The 26,345-nt window shown below is 38.0% G+C and overlaps 1 long non-coding RNA gene across 2 annotated transcripts in view; it reads right to left on the minus strand.

Annotated features, from left to right (window-relative positions):
* The window catches only part of LOC140498266 (uncharacterized), a 57,597-nt gene extending 38,367 nt beyond the window's left edge, over positions 1-19,230 (minus strand). For both annotated transcript variants that reach the window (XR_011965042.1, XR_011965041.1), the window contains exon 1: positions 19,143-19,230. This is a non-coding gene — a long non-coding RNA (uncharacterized lncRNA). The remainder of the gene's footprint in view (positions 1-19,142) is intronic.
* Positions 19,231-26,345: the final 7,115 nt, after the last annotated feature.

Genomic DNA, 26,345 nt, shown 5'->3' on the forward strand with positions numbered 1-26,345 from the left:
ATTCAGAACTGGTGTAAAAAATGGATGAATGGAGAGCTTATTAAAATATCAGAATCAAAAAGGAATAAATGAATAAAAAAACATTTATTAAGCCCTTATTATGTGGCAGGCACCATGTTAAGTGCTGAGAACGCAAACATAATCAAACAAGATAGTCCCTGCCCTCCAGGAGCTTGGATTTCAATAAAGTAGAGCTAGAAATCGATAGTGGGAAGACATTGGCAGTCACTGACACAAAGTCATTTGGAATTAGATAAGAAATATCAAGGTGACCTAGTGCTAAACAAAGAGGGGAAAGCATACCTCTCAGGGTCTAGAGTCTCAGGGATGGGAGTGTGAATTTTGAAAACAGGCAAAAGAAGATTACAATGGCTTGACAAGGTTCAGAGGCTGATGAGGCTTGATTTTGATGCACTATACCCTGTTATATGACTACACAGTTGGGTCTCCCTCCACTCCCCTCTCTAAGTCCAGTATTCTGTTCACTGTAGCATCTAGATATCTTTAATTGCCTCTTAACTATAAGTAACCATAACTAGAAAGAATAGTTGACTAGATTTTATAGTAACTGAGACTATTCTGCTCATATTTTTATATAACCCAGTAATGGAGGTAGCAAAGAAGTAGACAGAAGATAAAAGAGAACTGTGAGAAGAGGAGAGAAGGCCTAGAGTTTTCCTGGCAGTACATCTTAAAGATTTTTTTTCTAAGCAAGGTCTTTCTTTCATTAGGACTTCCTGGACAGGAGATAGGAACTGGCCCTGTGACTTTATTGGTATAGGGAACTCCCAGGAAAGACACTCATGCTACTGATGTAGGTAGGTTTCTGAAACTTATAGTCTTAGAAAGTTGACTACAGCACTGAAAGGGTAAGTGACTTAACCAGGCTCATACAGCCTATGTGTATCAGAGGCAGAACTTGAATTAAGGTCTTTCTGATTTTGAGATGCACTATCTTACCAGGGCAATCCTGGAGTCAGGAGGATCTCAATTAAAAATCTAGTTTTAGACACTAAATAGTTGTGTGTTGGGGGTGGAAGCTCAATTCCATGTGGACAGTCTCGGGCGGGTAAAGGTGGGAACTTCTAAATCTTAGAGTTCTCATGAGGCCCCCCAGAAAACAGCAGGGAATCGAGGAGTGAGACCGAGCTATCTCGTGTATTTCCGCCTCTTCCCGTGAGAAATGTGATGGGAGGAGCATCTCCGCCCTCGAGACTGTCCCGGATCTGGGCACACCTATTGTTATCTAACAGGCACGGTATTCAGGTGCAAACTACTCGGCCGGAGAGCTTAATTAGGGTCAGGAAAGCCTGAAGGCACTCTTAGCTCGGGAGGGGTCGTTACAGGACAGAAGGCTCCGTTTTTCCTCTCTTCACTCTCCCCTCCCCCTCTCTCCCCACTTACACTTCTACTTCCAATCTCTTACCGTAAGATCTTTGCCTCCTTGGGCGATTTCTCTCTCCCTCCTAAGGAAGAGCTCCCCCTGCACATGTAAGAAGGACCCTGAATAAAGCCTAACCCTTGTTCGACTCCTGAAAGTCTCTTCTCTCATACGTTTATCCGGTTTGGCCAGCCGAAGACCTGTGATAGGTAAGGTAAGACTCGGGTAGCCCTCAGGCCTCTAGGCCTGGCAGTTGTGTGAATGTGGGCAAGTCCTTTAACCCTTTTTGCCTCAGTTTGCTCATCTATAAAACAAGCTGCAGAAGGAAATAGCAAACAGTTCCAGTATCTTTGCCAGGAAAGCCCCAGATGGGATCACAAAGAGTTAAACATGACTGAACAATAACAAATCTATCTACTATGTCACAGTGGTTCTATAGCACTTTCTGGATCATACCTTAAGGTGAAGGATTGGTGACCTCTTGTCCAGGGATGAAGTATATTTTAAAATAACCAAGAACTGGCTAATCAAATAAGCTTCAAGAGAAAAATAAGAGAAAGGTAAAAACAAATCACCAAACAACTATTAGACTATATGACACAGAGAAGCAAATATGACAAAGGAAGGAAGTAGTAATGAAGGTGATTCATATTTCCCAGGAGATAATTATCAGAAATAGGGAAGAAAAGATATTTATTAGCAATGACCATGGGTATTATGTACGATTATGTGTAATAAGCAAAGTGAGCTAGAAACTTTAAGTCTTTTCTTATTATCTTTTGTTATGAGGGACTTTTGACCTAGTAACTGTCACTGAGACTGATATTCAGCTTGTATAGAACAAGTAACGGGCATCTTAAGTTCAAAAAGAACAAATAAGATAGAGAAGATGGCATGAGAATTTATATCAAGGAGATATTTTTCTGTAAGGAAATCTATAAATTTGTATGAGGAAACCTTTTGGAGAGCATTTGGCTAATGTTCAATGGAAAGAGAAACCAAGGAGATGACCTGAGTGATAGCAGTGACCTTTTTTGTACAAGGCAATATTTTTGAGGGTACAGTAAAATAAAAGGAATTTTTAAATAGTCTTTTAGGCATTGTAATCTGAAGTTTGCAACAGACCACCAACACAAATGGAAGAAATAGATAGTAAATTGAAATTTAGTGATGATCCTAAAGCCTGTAGGAAGGCTAAGAAACTAAGAAACAGAAATCAGAACTTCTGGAGATTTCTCTGTAACACAAGCAGACCAGCCAAGAAATTCCTTCTTTGTCTGGCTGATCATTTCATCTCTCAAAAGATCTGGTTGCTGATGGAGGGAAATTCTACTCTGGATTTGATTTTACTAATAAGGAAGGACTGGTTAGTGAAATGGAATTTTGAAGGAGCCTGAGGACATAGCACTCATGCCATCCTAAAATCCTGGAGAGAAGGAGAATACCAAATATGTTGAAATATGTACTCTAGACTTTGTGAGAATATACTTCAACAGCTTCAGACAGAATAAATAGGGTTTCAGGACTTCAAGACCTTAGGCGAGTCAGATCAAGAGGAATAAGACATTCTGAAGAACAAATTGTAAAAGTGTCAAAATGATTCCAAGGAAGAAGAAAGAAAACAAGGATTGTCCAAGGAACTAAATGAGAAGATATGATCTTTTTTTTACTTTAATAATATTTATTTTTTCCCAATTACATGTAAAAGCAATTTTCAGCATTCATTAAAAAAGCTCGAGTTCCAAGTTCTCTTTCTCCCTCTCTTTTCCTTGAGATGGTAAGCAATTTGATAGAGGTTAGACATGTGCAATCACGCGAATCATACTTCCATATGAGTCACATTGTGAAAGAAGATACAACACCTTCCTTAAAAATCCCTCCCACAAGAAAAATGATCTTCATTCAGATCATGAGTTCAGAACTCTATTGGTTCTTTCTCTGAATGTTGATAATATTTACCATCATTAATCCTTTAGAATAATCTTGGATGTACAATTTTGCTGTTACTGTATACAATATTCTCCTGGTTCTGCTCACTTCACTTTGCATCATGACACACATGAAAAGGAGGCATTGTGATCCAGTGGAAAAAGCACTGGCTCTGAGTTCAAATACGACCTACGTGCTGCACTGGACCTGGAATCAAAAAGACCTGAGTTCAAATCTAGCCTCAATAATTCATATAAATCTTTCCAGATTTTTCTGAAATCATCCCACTCATCATTTCTTAGTACCATAATGCTATTCCATTATAATCATACTCTACAATTTGTTTGGTCATTCCCCAATTGATGGGCATCCCCTCAATTTCCAATTCTTTGCTGCCACAAAAAGAGCCACTATAAATATTTTTGCTCAAATAGGTCTTCTTAACCCCTTCCATCCGTGCCCCCCCCACCCCTGGCTTTCAAAACTTCTTTGGGATACAGACCCAGTAGTGACATTGCTGGACATGCATACAGTTTTTTTGAACCTCTTTGAGCATAGTTCCAAATTGAGAAGCTGTGATCTTAAAAGAATGCATTTAAGAGACAGAAGAGTGAGCAGATAACTGAGAAAAGGTATTTCTTAAGTTCTAAATTACTGATCACCATATAAACACAACAAGAGCCTATTGATGATTTTATAGCAGTATTATAGTATAGAGGAAGGACTGGTGGAGAATCCTAGGTATAGGAACTTCCTATACCAATGGAAATTGTACCTTATTTATAATTTATTAGAGAAGCTTGAGATATGTAGAGGCTAAGTAACTCACAGGGTCACTCAATTAAGAAGGGGCAGAAATAGGTTGTGAACCTGGATCTTCCTGCCCCTTGACTCCAGTCTGACACTATTTCCATCACTACACTGTTCTTATAGCAATATCACAATCACCTTAAAATGTCTTCTCTAATACTACTGAATAGGGGAGGTGGTGCTCCTCTTTTGTGCAGACTTGTAGAAAATTTTATCCTTTTGAACTACAATAGAATTTTCAACTTGGTTTCTGCTCACATTCTGTTACTTTTCTTATTAGCTGCTTGGAAAATAAATGACTTTAATGCAGAGAGTTTGGAAATGACATGAGGGCACTGAAGTATTTGTGAACAGGTCATGAATGGAAATGGAACAGTACTTTTGTATAAAATTTTCTAGGAAGTAAATGGTCATAAATCCTTGTCATGATTTCAGATCTGTCATTCAGGGGGTGCACCCTCAAGGTTATGTCCTTGACCTTCCCCCCATCCTTTTCTACATTGTCAAAATCTCAAAACTTTTATAGTTGTAAGAAATTTCTGAGGGAAGTTCTTGTCCAAAATTTATTTAAAATATGAATGCCCTCTATAACATTCCTTGAGAATGGGTTATCTAGTGTTCATTTGCAGACCTCCAGCAATGAGAAACTCACTAGCTCTTAAGATAGGTCATGTCACCTTTAGTAATTTGTTTTCTTATATAAAGTTGAAATCTCTTTTGCTAATCTTTCACTATTGTTCCTAGTTCTGACCAATGAGGCCAACAAGAGAAAGTTGAATTTCTGGTTCACAAACTCTGGAAACACTCAAAAGTGGCTATCATATTCATCCTTTATCTTCTTTTCTGTAGGATAGACATGAAAAGGAGGCATTGTGATCCAGTGGAAAAAGCACTGGCCCTGAGTTCAAATATGACCTAGGTGGTGCCCTGGGCCTGGAATCAAAAAGACCTGAGTTCAAATCTGTCCTCAAACACTTACTACCTGTGTAACTCTAGGCAACTCACTTCAAGTCACTTTGTCTCAGTTTCCTCCTCTGTAAAATGGGGATAATAATAGCACCTACCATCCAGGATTGTTGTGACAATCAATTGAGGTAATAAGTTCTATATAAAATGCTAGCTATTATTATATTATTATTACCTTCAGTGCTTATTACCTGGGACAGGGTCTTAGTTTTTTCATCTGTGAAATAAGAAGACTTCACAAGATGGCATTTGAAGCTCCTTCCAGCAGATTTATGAGCCTAAGCGTTTTCTGTCAGTCTTTGTATAATGTAATCACTAACCCTCTAACCACTCTGGAAGAGAAGAGAAGGAAGAAGGGAGACACTAAAACCAGTCTAGGGATGTTAAGAAATTAACCAAACTAACTAGTAGATAAGTGAATCACTGCAAACTAGAAATTTGCATCTGCTTCAGCAACCACAGTGAATTTCATAGCCAAGTGTAAAAGCAAGCAAGCAAGATAAAGAGAAATCTCTGCCAACTTCTAATTTATATTTGCATATGCTGTCTACCTAAATCCCCTCTTGGTTTCAACTGAGCAAATTTAGCCATATATAAATAATGTGATGCTAAGCCAACAAGAAGAAAAATTGGAAGCAATAAGCTGAGGTACAGTAAGGGAAAGTTGACATCCTCATGCACATTTATTAAAGTATATTCTCTTAGTTGTTTACCTTCCAACCTTGGTAAAATTCTCTTGAAAAAAAAAAGTAATTTGAATATTCTTTTCCACTGAGTAAAGATAGATTTCCCTCTTCTCTTTTTGTATGTCTTATACATCATGATTTTTCAACTTGTTACATTTACATTTTCTTATTTGTTGCATCAATTAAAAAAGTGAAGATAGGGGATGATGGGATTTGTTAGCTAATTTGCACTCCTTCCACAGGCTCTGAGCAATGCTTCTAGAACCCAGGAAATTACTGCAGAGTCCTGCATAAATAGTAGCTGTTTCAATATCTATTTTTCAACAAAAGAAAGGATTTTGGAAACAAATGGAGAGACATCCAAACCTCTGAATATACACAGATCAGTGCTTGGCTATAGGAGGTATTCACCAGATAGCTGCTGAATGAATGAATGAATGAAAGAATGGTTTAAAATAATAGTAACAGCCGGTTTTTATGTAGCCATTGAAGGGTTGCAGAGTACTTTACATATATTATCTCATTTTATTTTCACAAGGGTGGACAGTTTGCTGATATTGTTATTCCTATCTTACAGATAAGGAGACTGAGGCAGACAGAGGTTAAATAATTTGCTCAAGGTCACATGGCTAATAAGTGTCTAAACCTAGATTTCAACTCAGTTTTTTTCTAACATTCTATACATTGTGCCACCTAGCTACCTAGATTTTGAGTTATGTTGTCAGATGGGGGAGGCATGGTTAGACGGAAATATCAGTGGAAAATATCTAGGGGTTTGAGGTATCGTGATTTGAGTCAACAGTGTGATTTTACAACCAAGAAGGTTAATACAAACTTAAGAGGCTTTGATGGAGGCACATTTAATATTTTTTGTTTAGTTCTACATGGCTCATTGTAGGAAGGACATTGATATGCTGGAGCACCTTCAAAGGAGAACAGCCAGGATGGTGAAGAATCTGGAGGTCATGCCATATTACTCCCCTATTAGACTGAGAGCTCCTTGAGAGTAGTGACAGGTTTGTTTGTGGGGTTTTTGTTTGTTTGTTTGTTTGTTTTTGTTTTGCTTTTCTTTGTAGCCTAGAGGCACATAGCAGGTGCTTTTATTAATTATTTTAATTAAAATTAATTAATTATTTTATTAATTGTTAAACAAGTATTTATAAATGCTTGTTGACTGGCTGATGCAATGGTTAATATTTATATATACAATACTTTAAGATTTGCAAAGTCTTTCACATAATAATCAGGCAGCTAGGTGGTACAGTGGATAGAGCACCAGTGCAGGAGTCAGGAGGACCTGAGTTCAAATCTCACCTCAGACACTTGATACTCACTAGCTGTGTGGCCTTGGGCAAGTCACTTAACCTCAACTGCCTCATCCTGGGTCATCCTGATGAATATCTGATCACTGGATTCAGATGACCCTGAAGGTGACCTGCACAGCCCTCCCTCACTCAAAACAAAGTTAAGTGCAAGTCGTGTCATTATTTCTCTGATGGCATGGTCTTCTTTGGCAACAAAGGTAGAACACACACATAATAATCTGTTATAACAACCTTGTGAGGCAAGTATTGTCATAATATCCATTTTAGAGGTAAGGAAACTCAGGGTGAGAAGCTGAGTGATTTGCCCATATCAACACATTTGCTAAGTGTACAAGACCAGATTTGACCTCGGACCTGTCAGCTCCAGGTTCAACGCTATATTCACACAATGCCACCTGGCTGTTTATGAGGATTGGTTGAAGGAACTTGATGTGTTCAGTATGGAGAAGAAGTTAAACTGTTTGAACCTAAAGAATGGAACTAGAAAATAAAGGTGTAAGTTATAAAGAAGCAAACTGAGGCAGATAGCAGGGAAAACAAGTGAAACTGTCCAAAAGTGGAATGAGCTGTCTCAAGTGTCCTCCACGATGCAGATTTGCAAGCAAAAGCTGGAGGATTTCTTTTAGGGATACTATGAAAGATGTTTTATGTAGCTTAGGCTTGTTGACCATTGACACACATTCAACTTTGACATCCTTTGATTTTTGTGAAATCTTTCATTACAAAACTTTCATTAAAAAAAAAAAATTGACTGGATCTATGATTTCAGCAATATACAGAGCCCTTTGTGAGGATCTTCCCCTACTAATTAGGCGTTTCATAGTGTATTGAAAGAAAAAGAAGAAGAGAAATCACATTTATGCGGTCATTTAAGCTTTAAGACTTCATGGGTTAATTTCATAAATGAAAATATCACTTTAAGTCATGCAGTGCATCTGGCGTCAGAAGACTTGAATGCAAATCAGGTTTCAGACACTCATCAATTGTGTGACCCCAAGCAAATCATTTAACCTCTGTATTTCCCAGTTTTCTCATCCATGAAATTGGAATAATAATAATAGCACCTACCTCCCATATTTGTTGTGAGAATAAAATGAGATCACATTCACTAATAATTTTGCAAGCTTTAAAGCACTATATAAAAGCTATTTTTATTATTATTAAATCCTAAATACTATAATACCTCACCTATCTAGAATATGAAACATTTAAGAGAGAAAGATGCTCTATAAAACTTAATTTTCCAGAAAGCTACAGTTTACTACTTAATAGACATATTCGAATTTTTAAAAATTTTTGACCATTTCAGATCACCTTTTGATCACCATTTTGTTAGCAAAGTGGCCCTCTTTTCCAAATGCTTTATTTAATTCCCACTGTTCTTTTTTTAAAAAATTATTTATTTTAAACATGATTTTCTTTTTAAATTTTGGATTCCAGGGGGGAGGAGCCAAGATGACAGAGTAGAAAGATACACATATGCTAGCTTCTAACCCACAGCCCATAAAATACCTGTAAAGAAGAACTCCCAACAAATTCTGGAGCAGCAGAAGCCACAGAACAACAGAGCAGAGGAGATTTCTGTTCCAGAGAGACCTGAAAAACTGACACAAAAGGTCTGTTGCGCACCTGACCCAGAGCAGAGCCCAGCCCTGCCTTGGCCTCGTGGCACTGAGGGGAGCAGATCCGAGCAGGCTTCAGGGACAGAACCTCCAGCAGCTGTGCAGGTCCCTCTACCCACAGGCGCCAAAGGTTAGTGAGAGGGTCTTTTCAGCCTGCCAAGAAAGGAGTGTGGTGTCTCCATAACTCAAGCCCACTCGGGAGGCAGCAGTGGAGGCTGCAGGGGACAAGGGCTTCCATAGCAGGCAGGAGCTCAGATCCATTGTTGAAGGTCTCTGCATAAACCCCCTGAGAGAACTGAGCCCCATGTGGTGGCCCTGCCCCCACCTGAGCAACTGAGCTTAATCTCACACTGAATAGCAGCCCCGCCCCCACCAAAAGCCCTGAGGCTGGGAAGCAGCATTTGAATCTCAGACCCTAAGCACTAGCTGGGTGGAAGTGGAGGTGAGGTGGGTGTGGAGAGGAACCTCAAAAGTCAAGTAACAGGCTGGGAAAATGCCCAGAAAAGGGGGGAAAAATAAGACCATAGAAGGTTACTTTCTTGGTGAACAGATATCTCCTCCCATCCTTTCAGATGAGGAAGAACAATGCTTACCATCAGGGAAAGACAAAAAAGTCAAGGCTTCTGTATCCCAAACAAATATTCAATGGGCTCAGGCCATGGAAGAGCTCAAAAAAGGATTTTGAAAATCAAGTTAGAGAGGTGGAGGAAAAACTGGGAAGAGAAATGAGAGAGATGCAAGAAAAGCATGAAAAGTAGGTCAACACCTTGCTAAAGGAGACCCATAAAAATGCTGAAGAAAATAACACCTTGAAAAACAGGCTAACTCAATTGGCAAAAGAGGTTCAAAAAGCCAATGAGGAGAAGAATGCTTTCAAAAGCAGAATTAGCCAAATGGAAAAGGAGGTTCAAAAGCTCACTGAAGAAAATAGTTCTTTCAAAATTAGAATGGAACAGATGGAGGCTAATGACTTGATGAGAAACCAAGAAATCACAAAACAAAACCAAAAGAATGAAAAAATGGAAAATAATGTGAAATATCTCATTGGAAAAACAACTGACCTGGAAAATACATCCAAGAGAGACAATTTAAAAATTATGGGACTACCTGAAAGCCATGATCAAAAAATGAGCCTAGACATCATCTTTCATGAAATTATCAAGGAAAACTGCCCTTACATTCTAGAACCAGAGGGCAAAATAAGTATTCAGGGAATCCACTGATCACCACCTGAAAGAGATCCAAAAAGAGAAACTCCTAGGAACATTGTGGCCAAATTCCAGAGTTTTCTGGTCAAGGAGAAAATATTGCAAGCAGCTAGAAAGAAACAATTCAAGTATTGTGGAAATACAATCAGGATAACACAAGATCTAGCAGCTTCTACATTAAGGGATAGAAGGGCATGGGATATGATATTCCAGAAGTCAAAGGAACTAGGACTAAAACCAAGACTCACTTACTCAGCAAAACTGAGTATAATACTTCAGGGGAAAAAATTATCTTTCAATGAAATCAAGGACTTTCAAGTATTCGTGATGAAAAGACCAGAGCTGAAAAGAAAATTTGACTTTCAAACACAAGAATGAAGAGAAGCATGAAAAGGTAAACAGCAAAGAGAAGTCATAAGAGACTTACTAAAGTTGAACTGTTTACATTCCTACATGGAAAGAAAATATTTGTAACTCTTGAAACTTTTCAGTATCTGGGTAGTGGGTAGGATTACACACACACACACATGCATACGCACACACACACACAGACAGACAGAGAGCACAGAGTGAATTGAATAGGATAGGATCACATCTTAAAAAAATGAAATTAAGGGGTGAGAGAGAAATATACTGGGGGGAGAAAGAGAGAAATAGAATGGGGCAAATTATCTCTCATAAAAGAGGCAAGCAAAAGACTTTTTAGTGGAGGGAAAAAGAGGGGAGGTGAGAGAAAAACATGAAGTTTACTCTCATCATATTTGACTAAAGGAAGGAATAAAATGCACACTCATTTTGGTATGAAAATCTATGTTACAATGCAGGAAAGTGGAGGAGAAGGGGATAAGCAGGGTGGGGTGGATGATGGAAGGGAGGGCAATGGGAGGAGGGAGCAATTTAAAATCAACACTCTTGGGGAGGGACAGAATCAAAAGAGAGAATAGAAGCAATGGGGGGCAGGATAGGATGGAGGGAAATATAGTTAGTCTTACACAACATGACTATTATGGAAGTCATTTGCAAAACTACACAGATATGGCCTATATTGAATTGCTTGCCTTCCCAAAGGGAATGGGTGGGGAGGGAGGGATGAAGAGAAGTTGGAATTCCAAGTTTTAGGAACAACTGTTGAGTACTGTTCTTGCTACTAGGAAATAAGAAATACAGATAAAGGGGTATAGAAAATTATCTGGCCCTACAGGACAAAAGAGAAGATGGGGACAAGGGAAAAGATGGATGACAGGAAAGAGGGCAGAGTGGTGATAGGGGTAATTAGAATGCTCGGTGTTCTGGGTTGGGGGGAGGGCAGAAATGGGGAGAAAATTTGGAACCCAAAATTTTGTGAAAATGAATGTTAAAAGTTAAATAAACAAATTTAAAAAAAAAGAAAGAAAAGAGTCAACCTCCCCCAAAAAAATAAATTTTGGATTCCAAATTCTCTACCTCCCTTCCATGACTTCTGACATCCGCTGAGAAGGTAAGCAATATGATATCAAGTATACATGTGGAATCATGAACAAAACATATTTCTATATTAGCTCTCTCTATATAAAGAAGCAAGATAAATAAAGTGAGAAAATTATACTTCAATTTACACTCAGAGTTTATCAGTTCTCTCTTTGGAGGTTGGTAGTATTTTTTCGTTGTGAGTCCTTTGGAATTGTGTCAGAACACTGTATTGATCAGAGTAGGAAAGTCTTTCAAAATTGATCATCATTACGACATTCTTGTTACAGTGCACAATGGTCACCTGGTTCTTCTCATTTCACTTTGCACCAGTTTATAGAGATCTTGTCATGTTTTTTCTGAAACGTCCCTCCTCTATCGTTTCTTATAGCACAATAATACTTCATCACAATCATTATGCCTGCATTTATTCAGTCATTCTCAAATTGATGAGCATCCTATTTCCAATTCTTTGCCACCACACACACAAAAAAAACCTCCTATAAATATTTTTGTTCTAATATGGCCTTTTATTTTTTTAAAAAAGTCTCTTTAGGGTATAGACTTAGTAGGATTATTGTTGGGTCAAAGTATATGCACAATTTAATAGCCCTTTGGACATAGTTCCAAACTGTTCTCCAGAATGGTTGAACCAGTTCACTACTCCACCAGCAGTTCATTAGTGTAACTATTTTCCCCCATCCCCTCCAGCATTTGTCATTTCTGATAAGTGTACCTCAGAGTAGTTTTAATTTACATTTCCCCAATCAGTAGTAATTTAGCATTTTTTTATATGATTATAGATAGCCTGGATTTCTGCTTCTGAAAACTGCCTGTTTATATCCTTTTACTTTTTTCAGTTAAGGAATGGCTCTTATTTTTATAAATTTGACTCAGTTCTATACTTAGTATGCATTTGAGAAATGAGACCTCTATCAGAGAAACTTGCTGTGAAAATTTTGATATTGCTTCATTGTCTCTGATACCTTTTAGCATAAGGTTGTTTCCATAATTATGTCTTTTAATTAGATCTATTTTTGCTTTTGCCTTGTTTGAGATTATGAATGCTACCCCTGATTTTTACTTTAGCCAAAGCATATTAGATTCTGCTCCAGCCTTTTATTTTAACTGTGTATATCTTTCTGTTTTAAGTGTTTCAAGTTCTCAACAACATATTCTTGGCTTCTGGTTTCTAATCCATTCTGCTATATGATTCCATTTCGTGTATGAGCTCCTCTTATTTATAGTCACAGTTATAATTATGATATATTTCACCTCCATTCCATTTTCTTTCATTTCTTTCTCTCCCTGGTTTTATTTCTATCTCTGCTCAAAAGTCTCTTCCTTCTAACCACTGCCTCCATTAATCTGCCTTCCTTTTTATCACCCCCCACTGTCTTTTCTCTTATCCCCTTCCCTTCCTATTTCTCTTTTGGATAAGTTATATTTCTATAAACAATTGAGTGTGTGTGTGTGTGTATGTGTGTGTGTGCACGTATGTGTTCTTCCCTTTTTGAACCAATTCCAATGAGAGCAATGTTCAAGCCTTGCCTGCCAACACTCCCTCCTTTTCCCCTCCATTATAAAAGCTCTCCATCCTATGGCTCCTTTATGTGAAATAAATTTCTCCATTCTACCTATCCCTTCCCTTTTCTTCCAGTGTAGCCTTCTTTCTTACTCCATATTTTTTTGGGGGGAGATCATTAAAGTAATCAACTCCCACCCATACCCTCTATCTATGTAAATTCCTTTTAACTGCATAATAATGATAAAGTTCTTAGGAGTTACGTGTATCATCTTTCCATATGGGAATGTAAACTGTTTAACTTTAGTGACTCCCTTATGATTACCTTTTCATGTTAACCTTTTTATGCTTCTCTTGAGTCTTGCGTTTGAATGTAAGGGTTTCTATTCAGCTCTGGTCTGTTTGTCAAGACTGCTTGAAAGTTCTCTATTTCATTAAACATCGATTTCCTCCCTGAAGAATTATAGTCAGTTTTGTTGGCTAGGTGATTCTTAATCATAATCTTTGCCTACTGTAATATCATATTCAAAGTTCTCTGATCCTTTATTGTGGACACTGCTAAATATTAGGTTCTCTCACACTGGCTCCATATTTGAACTGTTTCTCTCTGACACCTGGCATTATTTTCTCCTTGACCCAAGAGCTCTGGAATTCAGCTACAAAATTCCTGGGAGTTTCTTTTGGGGATTTCTTTGAGGTGATTAGTGAATTCTTTCACTTTCTTTTTTGCCCTCTAGATCTAAGATATCAGAGCAGTTTTCTTCAATTATGATGTCAAGGATTTCTTTGATTATCACTTTCAGGTATAATAATCCTTTTTTAATCCTTAAACTATTTCTCCTCAATCTGTTTTCCAAGCCACTTGTTTTCCTGATGAGATATTTTTAATTCTATTTTTTTTCATCCTTTTGACTTTGTTTTACTGTTTCTTGATATCTCATGGAGTCATTGACTTCTATTTGCCCAATTTCTATTTTTAAGGAATTATTTTCTTCAATGAGATTTTGTACCCTCTTTTCTATTTGGCTAATTTTGCTTTTTAAGGAGTAAAGCTGTGGATTTTTGTACCTCTTTTTATCATTTAGTCAATTTTGTTTTTAAGGTGTTATTTTGTTCAGTATTTTTTTTGTGCATCTTTTACCAGGCTGTTAATTCTCTTTTTATAATTTTCTGGTTATCTACTTCTGAATTTATAGCAGTGTTTCATGGACATATTCTTTGTTATTGGTGCTGTTGCTCATTTTTCTAGCCTATTTTTTGACTTTGAAATTTATAGTAAAGTTGGGCTCATCTTGTATGGGGAGGCACTGTCCCCAGCTTCAAGTTTTTTTATGCTACTGTTTTCAGAGCTAGTTCTGGGAGTCTGAGAGTTTTTGGTGCTTCCAGAAGGGTATGAACCTGGTAGAGGTGTGGTCACAACTCTCCTAGTCTGCATTCTGATCTTTAACCAGGAAAGGCTCTTTTTCTCCTGCAGCTGCAAGTACTAGCTAGCTCTCCTCTCTATTTTGATATTATGACCAGGACCCTGCTCCCTTGTGACCAATCACAAACACTTCTCTCCTCCCTGGAACACAGACTCAGAACTGCATATGGGCAATAGAGTTGTTAGCACCAGCTGTATCCAGTGCCAGGAAAGGGTCCCCTGTAATCTCTTTCTGACCGCTTGTCCAATCCCTTTACAATTTCTAGACTGAGAGCTACCAAAGTTGCTGCTGCTGCTGGCATCATTGGGTTCTGGGAAGCCCTCCACCCAAATGCCATAGACTTCCCTTGCTGACCTCTTAAGTTTTCTTAGTCCAGAAAAATATCTCACCCTTTTGCTGACTCTGCCATTCTAAAATTTGATTTAAGGCATTATTTTAAATTTGTTTAGAGGAGAATGTTGGAAGAGTTCAGCTGGGCGGTTGTCCCTAATCCACCATCTTGGTTCTACCCACAGTGTAATTTTTTATAAAAGAGGATATTCAATATACCTTTACTTAACAGTTCTAGTCATCAACAGCACTCATTTTGTATTATATAATATGGTGATAACCTCTGGGGTTACTGTGATTATTTCATCTTAAACTGAGAGCAGGAAGATCGTATAGTTCTGCCTCCTTATTTTACAGATGTATACAGTTTTTTGCCCCAATAATAGATGACCATGATTTTTTAAAAGCTTTGTAATTTTTTGTCTATTTTTTTAAATCTTTGATTACTCTCAGTTGTCACTTATCACTTATCAGTATGATTGTTTATAATAACCACCACTGCCACTTCCAAGCTTCTATGGGCTGGGTAAACCTTATAAATATCAATGTTGTGTGGGCTATGGGTACCATGATGGTGTTCTAAATATCTTAGTTGTACCTCCCTTCTGGCTTATTTCCCTGCTTTCTGCCAGCCTACCAAAAAATAGGCTATTAATTCAACAAGGAAGTTTAGTAAATAATTTGACCATGTGTTGATTCTATGCTCCAGTCATTCACTAAAAGCCTTCATTATACATGTGCATTCAGTACCCATGTATTTATGTTCCTAAATGCCACATTATTTCCACTGTCCACCAGAGGGTGGTCAGCCTGCACTTTCAGAATGCTTTCCCCCTCCTATCTTGCTGCTCAAAGAACTTGCTGTATCGCAAGGGTAAGATTAAAAATTCAGCCTAAAGAAAAAGAAAGAATATTTTTCTGAATTTTGAGAAGTGTTAAATTTGTTGATATTGTTCATTCAGTGGCTCTGTTTCCCTACCACATAGAAGAAGACTAACAAGAATGATGACTAGATAAAGAAATTTATTTATTCTTCTGCTGTCCAAGAACTTCTTTAGAGTTACCATGTTTTGATAAACTATGTAAACACTAATAAGTCAATAATTTGAGGCCTGATGATCTTGAGCAGATTTCACAAATGTAAATAAGTAATTGAATCAACAAATGAATAAAGTCATTTATTGAAGTACTTACTATGTGCAAAGTATTGTGCAAAGAACCAGTCACTAGAAAAGAGATCATTGGGGAGAACGGGACCACTTTCCTCAACACCAGGAGCAGCAACTGCCAACTGTTTGAAACTAACAGAGAGATAGGCATAAGAGCCTTTACACTGGTAGCATCTTCCAGACCAGGGGTCCTGTTTGTGGTCCAGGCCTCAAGCCATCATGTGGGGAAGCAACTTCTGTTGAGAAAGGACCAGCTATCCCCATCAATTGCCACCCACGGTGCAGACAAGCCAGCCTATCGAAAAGCTGCAAGACATCTTAAGAGAGAGATAAAAGGCAGCATGTGTTAGGCAGATCAAACCACTTTGACCATCTTGACACTATCTCCTCTCAGATGCTGATGGATGCACAAGAGTCTTTGGAGTACAGCTGCTTCCAGTTCAGCATCCTCCACCATCATCCTGCTCAGAGGCCACTTTTTAGCTACTGCTCCTACAGGTACTAGCACCACAGTTACTGAAGAAAGTTTTGCCAACAACACTGTTAAACGGTTCAACCTCAGAAACCAATAAGATTTTATCAATGGAAATGACACTGAAGAAGAAGCATGAACATCTTCTTTGCTGATGTACCTTAAGAACCATGGGACTTTGTCATCTGACTTGTAGCTGAAATTTTCCATATGTGTTTTCTTTTGATTAGGAGATGAGCTCCTTGAGAAATGGAACTATTTTTTTTTTAATTTGTAAATTATAAATATGCTTTGCACATACTAAGCACTTAATAAATGTTTTTCCCAATATTCATATTTGCAAAATTTCCTCTAGATCATCAAAACTCATTTAGAATAACCAGATTATTGACCTGTTAGTATTCTCATAATTTATCAAACACATAAAAATTATAAGAAAGTTGTTGCATAATCTTCCCAACTACTCTTACTGCTCCTGAGGCATGGGGAGAAAGATTAGGGGAAGGAGTTCTATGACAGGAACCAATCTGGTCTGGGTTAGCAAACAATCAGAGAAAATAGGGGGAAATCAGGGACAGGAATCAATCTTTCAGCCTGTTCCCATCAGTGGCTGGGGTTTCATGGCATCATTAATTTGTCTCCTGGGCCTATCCTACTAATCCCACATTTCCCCTAAGGCATCACAATTCCCTGGTTCTGCACTTCCAGAATTTGTCTTAATTTGCCCTTTGCTGTGCCCACAGGGACACAGTGGCAGTCAAACAATAACAAGTAACATGCAGCTAGCGGTAGGTGGCCACCAGTCAGGATGGAATAAATAGACTGGGTATATCTACAAAGGTGGAGAGAAGAGAAACTTGGGAACGTTAGGAAATGTATGCCTGTACACATTTCCTCCTCTCCCTATTGTCCTGCTGTTATGTTTCCTCTAGGCAATTGTCAGGGGAGCACATTTTTTCCTTAAATAAGCTGGTTATCTGAAACCGTGTCTAAAATAAGAAATCACAGGTTCTGAGTGAAGGCAAGGTCTTTGAGACATCTGTGATGACTACTCAGTGACACAACATCCTGGGTGTATATTTGTGGACCTATCTATACATGAGTGTGGGGTACATCTCTTTCCTGGTTCTTGTTTTGTTGTAGATATTTGAGGTCAAATAAATGATCTTTAAATAAGGGCATTATTATTATAATTTTATATACAGTCAATGTTTATTATCAACTGTGATCTGTTGATGTTGATTTCCCTTTCTTGAAATGACCTCCCCTTGATTTTATTTCTAGACCATCTCCTCTAAAGGCTGCTTAGAGCGATCCTCTTTAAGAATGAAGGACACACAACAAAAATAATAAAGCTCATCTCTGCCAGATAATCTTTCCTGACCTAACTGACTGTGTCACTTTAGAGTTAATTGTGTATATATTCATTTGGGACACTGGGTTCATATAGAGGTACATGTCATTTCCATCTTCTTCGTTGGACTTCATGTAACAGGTCTGTTCTGTACTACTTTTATTGCATTTGCCATGTAATTGAGCAGATCAAGAAAACCAGAGTGGTTTATAGGGCAGAGGACCAGACTGGAGGTCTAGAAGACTTAATTTCAAGTGCTGCTTCTGACACTTACAGGCTCTGTGTAGCACACACAGTCAATAGGATGGTTGTGTGTGTTCATTCTTCATTGATGAAGAAGACCATGCCATCAGAGAAATGATGATGTGACTTGCACTTGACTTTGAGTGAGAGAGGGCTGTGCAGGTCACCAGCCTCACTTGTCCTCCAAAGCCATCTGAATCTAGTGACCAGATATTCAACAAGATGACTGGAGATGACCCAGGATGAGGCAATTGGGGTTAAATGACTTGCCCACGGTCACACAGCTAGTGAGTGCCAAGTATCTGAAGTGAGATTTGAACTCAGATCCTCCTGACTCCTGCTGCCCCTATGGGTATGGTTACTTATTGGACAAGTCATTTAACCATTCAGGAGCCAATTCTCACAGTGCTACCCTAAAACATTGAGTCTTGCAGAGAATAACTCCTCTTTCAAAGCTCATATAAGCCTCTATTTCCAATCCCATCTAGAGCTTTGATGAATAAGTAGAGTTTCCCTCTTTTCTCCCCCAAACCCAGGGCAGTCCCATTTAGACACCCTCACTCCAATTGGGAAGTGAGTCCTATTGTTCCCAAGGGCAGTTAAGTTGTCATGCAGATACCCTGAGGCTTCTTTCAGAAAGAACTCTGGAAAGAGCAGGGAAGGGCCAGAGCTCATAATTCCTAGTACAGGAAGCCATGTTGGGAAAGAGGAAGATTTTATAATCATAGGATCATATATTTAGAAATGAAAAGGGTTTTAGAGACTATAAATTCCCACCCCTTCATTTTACAAGCAAGGACTCTGAAAAACAGAAGTCAAGTGACTTGCTTAGGGTTACATAACTAGTAAGTGTCTGAAACAGGATTCAAATTCATGTTTTCATGCCTTCAGCATTCTATCCACAGTGCTACTTCTGAAAAGGTATGTTTACATACAAAACATATTTGTACTTATTCATCACTAGTAGATATGACATGCCATGGAGCTTTGCAACTTCCTGTGCAACCCCTTTAAATATCTTGCATTGTAGCTTGCCTAAAACTCAGAGAACTCAGTAAATAGATATATATGGAATGTTAAGAGTCAGAAGAGGCCTTAGTAATTATCTGATCCAGTCTTATCATTTTACAGTTAAAGCCCATGAAAGCTAATGAGCTGCTCAAGGTCGTACAGTCAGAGACTGGTCCAGAACTCTCTCTCTTGACTCCTGCTCAAATAAGATAATATTCATAAAAAATTATTGGCACGATACCTTGTACATAGTAGGTGGCACAAACTGCTTGTTTCCTTTCCTTTTCTTCCCATCTCTCAACCCCCTGCCTCGGGTACTCTGGACTGATTGGCCGGGACCTTTGAAAGTGAAACACTTGCTCTGAAAATAATGTTTTGGTGAGTCATGCATGTTTACGTAGTATTCTGTGACTTGATCGACATTCTTGGAAATGATTCTCACTGTAATCCTGTAAGTTAGATAGCACAAGAATGATTTTTCTTATTTTACAGAGGAGGAAACCGATGCCTAGAGAACTGATTTGCCTAAGGTCCTTTAGGCAGCAAGGGCAACAATAGCATTCAAAACAGGGGCTCTGCTTCCAATCTATTCAGCAAATGAGAAGAGCGTGAGGTGACAATATTTATCTTGTGTCCTGAGCACTGCAGTGGCCAAGGCCTTCCCTTAAAGAGAGAATATCATTTCCTGGTACATCTCAGTGACATTTCTGATAGTCTCATAACAGTCACAGAACGGATGACAATCATATTGTTTGCAACGGCAGCATCTGGTGGTGCTTGAATGGAATTGCATTCCTAAATTGACAATCCTTTTCTTACTTTTTTATTTCCTTAAAATAGTCAACAGTTTCTATTAGCTGTTCACAGCATGCAGAGAACTGGATGAAAGATGGGGTGGGGGTGGGGGGTGGTGCATACACATACAAAGAGTTGAACACCAGGGTCTTGGTGGATATTATTTCACTGACCAGTTATGTGACCTTTGAAAAATTTTGTTATTTCTCTGGATTTCTTTACCTATAAAAATAGGGGATTGGATTAGATTGTGGGGGTGGGTCTATAAACATTTTTATTTCATTATAATTGGTTTCCTTTATAGTTCTATATATTTTATGCATTTAAAAATAATATTTTGAGAAGGGATTCATTGATTTCACCAGACTGCTATAGGGTTTCATAATAGAAAAACAGGTAAGGAACCCTGACTAAATGCTATCTATGGTCATTGGAGACAGCAACCATCTATGAGTTATAGGACCTTGAGTTCATATCCTGTGTATCAAATTCACTAGTATTATAAATCAAAGGAACTGGGAAGTTTTAGCCTAGAGAACAAACAGGGAATGCTAGTGGGTTAAAGTGTAAGGAGAGGACATGATACTATTTTCAACCATTTAAAGAGATGTCATATGTAAGTAGAATTAGACTTATTTTGTTTGGCACTGAAAGACAAAATAGATGGAAACTGCAATGAGGCAAATTTCATTTTTATGTAAGAAACAGATCCCCTAGGACCTAGGTGCTAGGGACATTACCGAGGCTTATGAGTCATCTAAAGTACCACTGTCTGAAAAATCAATGGCATTTGATCGACTATCAAAATAATAAAGCCTCCAGACTGAGTGTGCTTTGCATTCCTTCTTTCCTAGTCTCACTGACCCCAGGAAAGAAACGAATGACTACAATTTCGGCAGAGCTGGTCTAGGTTAGGATGTGCCAGCTGGCATCCCGAGGCTCTCCTTCCATCTGGTCATTAGGTTAGCTGCTGCGCTTATTCTGGCTTATCCCTCTAAACCTCAAAACCTGTGTCGCCTAACCTAATCCCTATTTGTCTGGCAAGTAGAAACATGCATCTTTTTTGTCTGATAATAATAACAAGAACCAACACATCAAACTGAAAGGTACAAAAAGGGCTTTCTATACATTATTTTGTTTGATACTCTCAACAAACATGAGCTACAAAATATTCTTATTCCAATTTTATAGATGAGGAAACTGAGGCCCAAAGGAGTTTCATAGTTTCTTAGAGATGCCACTTAGCTGCCTCATAGTTTTTTTCCCCTCCTGGGTGATTAATAATTTTATTATGCCTAGCAAATGATTAATGAAAGGGTGTTAATTTGCCTCTCTCATAAACCAAAGACCCTACCTGGAAGCCTCTTTTTGAAATATTTATTTTATTTTTAATTTATGGAATAAGAAGCATTTCTATAACTCAATATAATAAAAAAAAAGATGATTGCACACGAATTAGCAAATCTGTTTTGTACAACATGCTATTTCTTTTAAATGTATAATGAAGTTATCATGTAAATTCCCTCCCCCTCCATGGCGACCATTAGACAAAAATATATATATATTGTATATATGGAATTACTTCTATCGAGACTGTAGAAAAGAGCAATGGCCCAGGTAGGATTTTCTAACTTTAAGTACTCCAAAAATCGCTAAAAGGGTTTTTCATATTAAGCTATTTTGAAGCCTCTCAGAGACAGTTCTGTACCCCCCTTATCCAGGGAGATTTTAAGAGATTCTAAGTAAACAGAAAGACGAGATCTGGTCAAGCTTCCACTAAAAAAAAGGCATTAGGTTAAGTGATGAGTATTTGAAAGCCACGATTGATGCTTGGTTCCTAAGTATTTAGTCTAATTCAATACGAGCAATAATTTTGGTTAATGATTAAGGTTAACTAATGAAACAAAGAGTCATATTTTCAATAAAAAATTTCAAAATAATACTATAAAACACATTGTGCCTACTGTGTACCAGGCACTGTGTTAAGCACTAAGGATACAAAGAAGAGAAAGAAAAATAGTACCTGCTTATAAGGAGTTTCCAATCTATTGGGGGCAGATAATACACAAGGAAATTGAAAAGTATGGAAGAGGAAGAAGGTACCCTCATTTCTGGCCCCTCACGAAAAGCACAGTGCATCTGGTGGGAAATGAAGTGCTGGATAGGCTTCTGAGGCTTTCTGAAAGGGTTTTGGGAGCAGTTTTTTGCCCTACCCTCCAAATCTCCAATCAGAGGGACAAAGGCAACTGAGGATGCTGATAAAGCGTCTGAACCAAAGCTGATGAAATCTACGGGACAGTTACTTCCCTGGTGATGAGATTTTCCTTGGGAAGATGGGTGAGAAGGGGAGGGATAATGATGGTGGTGTGGAAGCAAATGGTAGACTGTGTTCCTCTCCATCTACCATGCCAATGGGAATTCTCATTGTTCTGTCTAAAGTATCTAGGAGGAGAGAAACATCCCCTCAATTGCTGCTGATCTTACAAACTCAAACTTACAAAGTGGTAGTAAATGTCACAGTATTAAAAAAATCAGATTTTTTTTACAGCATCATTTTACATCTTTTTTTTTCTGTTTTCTCTTCGAATCCATGTTGAATTCTTGTTTGAAAAGGAGGCTGGTTCCTAGTAAGACATTCCTATGAGATCTCAGTTCACCTAACTACAGTTTTAGGGTATGAATTGACCAATTTATTGTACAGGTCGCTTTAGTCAAAATAGAAAATCAAGTAGTCAGGCCAAGACAAAGGTCACAAGTGGAACAAAACTTCCTTACAAATTGCCTTCTTTAATCTTTTCTTTTAGTTTATATTACAGTTTGACATTTGTGATTGAATGGGACATGACTAGGACAGAGTTTATAATTTCATCCTTCTCAGACTGCGATGTCAGTTCCTAAAGAAAGCTCACTGCATTCCTAAGAGCTTCACAAAGCCAAGAAAGTCAGGGAACTGAGGCTATTGACACAGGGCAAAAATGAACAATAATAGAAGTCAATAATGGCAATTAGGTATTACTTTAGTCTCAATTTGTGATTCCTTTGAAGTCAAATGTCACCCACACGTAAAAAACATGGAGTTTAGAGATGCTTAAAAACAAATGGCATTGTGGTTTGTTAATGATAAAAATGAATACCATTGTCACGTTGTGGTGAGGTGTCTCTCAAGGTATGAACAGTACTTTTCCAAGATGAATCTGGGTTCTAAAATTAATTTTTCATATTACAGGTCAGGCTATTCATTGTTTGTTGCTGAACCTCCTGATATGGGCAGAAAAATAGTTTGCAGGAGAATTTGATAAAGACTTTTCCAGCCTTATCAATTTTGATGATTTAATCAGTAGAAGAGACTGGAGAAGATTTAGAGCCAAGGGGGAAATACTTAAAATTCTTAATTACAAGTACATTACCACTCTGCAATCATCTTTTACAGGATTCCAAATCAACTCAAACTATTTTTAGAGTCATTAAAATTGGCTAATTATAAATCAATGCATGAATTAAGTTTAGCATATTTTCTGTAATCCAAGAGGAGGTTCATCATTACACTTATTTAATTCTTAAGGATGGGTCAATGACCCATTGCTCTGGGGGTTTGACCCTTCAGTTCTGGAGTGGAGGGAAGAATCAAAAGGGAAAACATTTTATAGCTCTTCAATAAACATATTTCTACTTGAAATCATTTCTGTAGGAGAGAATGTAAGGATCAAATTGTTTCTATTGTTGACGCTATCCTTTCCTTACATAATTCTCTTTGAGGAATAGAAGAGGAGAGCTCCTGAGGGGATTGATGTGGCTGCAAAGGGAGCTCATCAGTGAGCATATATTTTAAAAAGACATGCAGCAGAGATGCTAGGGGAGGCAGGTCATTGAACATTACTACAAAAGAAAGAAATGGTTAAATCTAGTATGAGCTGAGATAATGACACATAGTAAGGACCCCTTATGTCAAGGGGCAAAGAGGGGATCAAGAAAACGACTGGACCAAGCCTTAGAGAAATAGGAAGACTAGTGGATAAAGAGAAATCAGAACTATTAATTTCCTAATTTACTTTTGTTTTCTCCCCAAATGCAAATTCTGTTTAGATGGGAAGTGATTAGTATAAAAATGTTTAACAGGAAACAGAAGCAGCATGGTGTGATGTAAAGGAGAGTGGATTTCAAGTCTCAGGACTTGAGTCCAGATTTTACCTCTGCTTACTATGTGAATTGGGGTAGGTCTTCTCATCTTCTTAGGTCTAACTTCTCAGCGGTACAATAATAGGTTTGATTTATATGAGCTCTGAGCAAGGGTGTAGTGGAGATAGCTCCAACTGACTGGAGAGACCCAATTACTTAATTTTCAAAGTAAGCACTTAACACCTCAGAAATTGGGAAATACTACAAAGCAAGGTTTAACATATTATTTTGTTGATTTTCTATATTTAATAGAAAATATCAATAATGCAGATTAAACTTTAAAATGTATTGTATATACTTTTTTTAGAGAACTAGTTATTAAACATTTACCAGCATACCACTGTTTCTAAGGTTTGTTCTACTCTAAACCTTTGCACCTCTTATTCATTGTCCATTAGAGCTGCTTGGACTCCCATCCAGAATTTTCATATCTATTTGTTGTACTCCCCAATAAAATAAAAGATTTTTTACATGTATCAGTGCCCCTTTATTTCTACAGCTGGAAAAAAATAACATTCACTCAAGTTGTTGAGTAACATGAGAAATTAGAGACCTCCTTCAGTGGTCTTAAAATTTCACATATGTAGCTAATTAAAATAAGCCCTTCCTGACATATGTGTCAATGAAAGCCCAGTTAAAATGAAAGTGACATTGAGAATTCATTAGTCAGGTCTATTTAACTCCTGACTTCTCCTCAGAGACTGATAGAAGAAATGATCTAATTAGAGAGATCTGTGTCTTTTAGGGAGTTACTTGAAGTCACTAGTGTCCCCCATAGGTATGGAGTTAAGTCACTGCAATAGTCTTTAAATAGTAGTAATAAGGATCACATTATATTATATTTCTTTAAAAGATTTTGCACAAAGAACATTCAGGTTTATATACATAAATATCAAGTTTCATGGAAACAATTCTTGTAGAGATGACTCTAAGAACAAAAGCACTGGTAGGTTTTTCCCAACTGAAAAGGCTTCAAGACTTTGGGGATTTCATATATTATCCACGATGTCAACTGTGTAAAGATGTGCATCACCATTTAGCTGGAAGTTTCTTGAGTGTAGGGTTTGTCTCACTTTTGTTCCTGTATTTCCAGAACCTAACATAATGCCTGGCAGATAGCAGATGTTAATAAATGCTTATTGCTTACTCAATTGGTTGGCTGCTGACCAGAAAATGCAATAAATGAATGATGATATGATGAGGGTTGGGGGGGAGAGTGAGATGCCCCACTAAAGACCAGGGTAGCAGGAGCAGATCACCTAGTGGACTCAAGCATTCTTGAAGCCAAGGTGGTAAAGATTTATTATGCTTCTCAGCAGGCAAGAGTTCTTAGGGAACTTGCAGCCTTAGAGGGGTATAGGTAAAGTATATTAGGTATAGTATATCCTATAGTATAACATGTGCCAAGTCTGCTGATTAGGTGATTCGGGGTGGGATTAGGGAGTGGCTAGTTCTTAAAGGAACATACACTTTTGGTATCTACTTCACAGGTATTTTACCCAGAATTCATTGGGAAATAGCCCCAGGGGGCACTACATGGAGGTGTGGTTTTAGGCTTGAAACGTTACTAAATCAACTAACAGGACTGACTAAGGAATACCGAGCTGTTCTCACCAACGTCACATTAGACAAGATAATGTAGTGGAGTATATATATTTATGTCTAAGCCTAGGATACATGTAATTGGTCAGTGAGTAGTAAATGTTGTTATGACCCAGTACACAGCCAGCTCAGCCGTGCACAGCTGGTTCAAACTAGAAACTTCCATAGGTGTAGCTGGCTACTTAGCAGAAAAGGAGATAATGGTTGTTGCGGGGGCAGGCTGTTCCTGGACTGGGGAGACACTGCCTGGAATAGTGTTTTGAGGCTGGAGAGAAATGTGAATTTTAGAGAGAAATGTGATTTTTGAATTGGAGTTCAAGCACCCTATCAATAGCAAAGGGATAAAAGATGGAGAGTTCATGTATGGTTATAAACATTAGGAAGGCTTCCAGCACATTGAGGATGCACCGTGTGGGGGATGATTTGAAAGACAGGGACAAAATTCACATAGTACAAAGAGGCATGAAGGATTTGTGATCTCTGTAAATGGATGGAATGTCCGCACAATACAACCACAAATCCATTGATTTAGTGAAGTTCATATTACATTACAAGATAAACTCTTTATTCTATTTGTTCTTCATATTTTTTTCATTAGACTTCATCTCTATTTTGCATGTAGGAATAAGCTCATCCTCTTCACTCTTGGGTTTCTCATACTTTGGCCCCTGCCATGATTCCTTTCCACATCGAGTCAAGAAAAATTCTTCTCCAACAATAATAGTGATCATAAAAATAGCACCAGCAATAATAACAGCTGGAATTTATATAGCACTTGAAGATTTGCAAAATGCTTTATTATCTATTATCTCATTTAAGCTTCACAACAACCCTGAATCACTCACAAAGCTATTAAATTGATTTTTTTAAA

The sequence above is a fragment of the Notamacropus eugenii genome, chromosome 4 (assembly GCF_028372415.1).
Source record: "Notamacropus eugenii isolate mMacEug1 chromosome 4, mMacEug1.pri_v2, whole genome shotgun sequence".
Lineage (NCBI taxonomy): Eukaryota > Metazoa > Chordata > Mammalia > Diprotodontia > Macropodidae > Notamacropus > Notamacropus eugenii.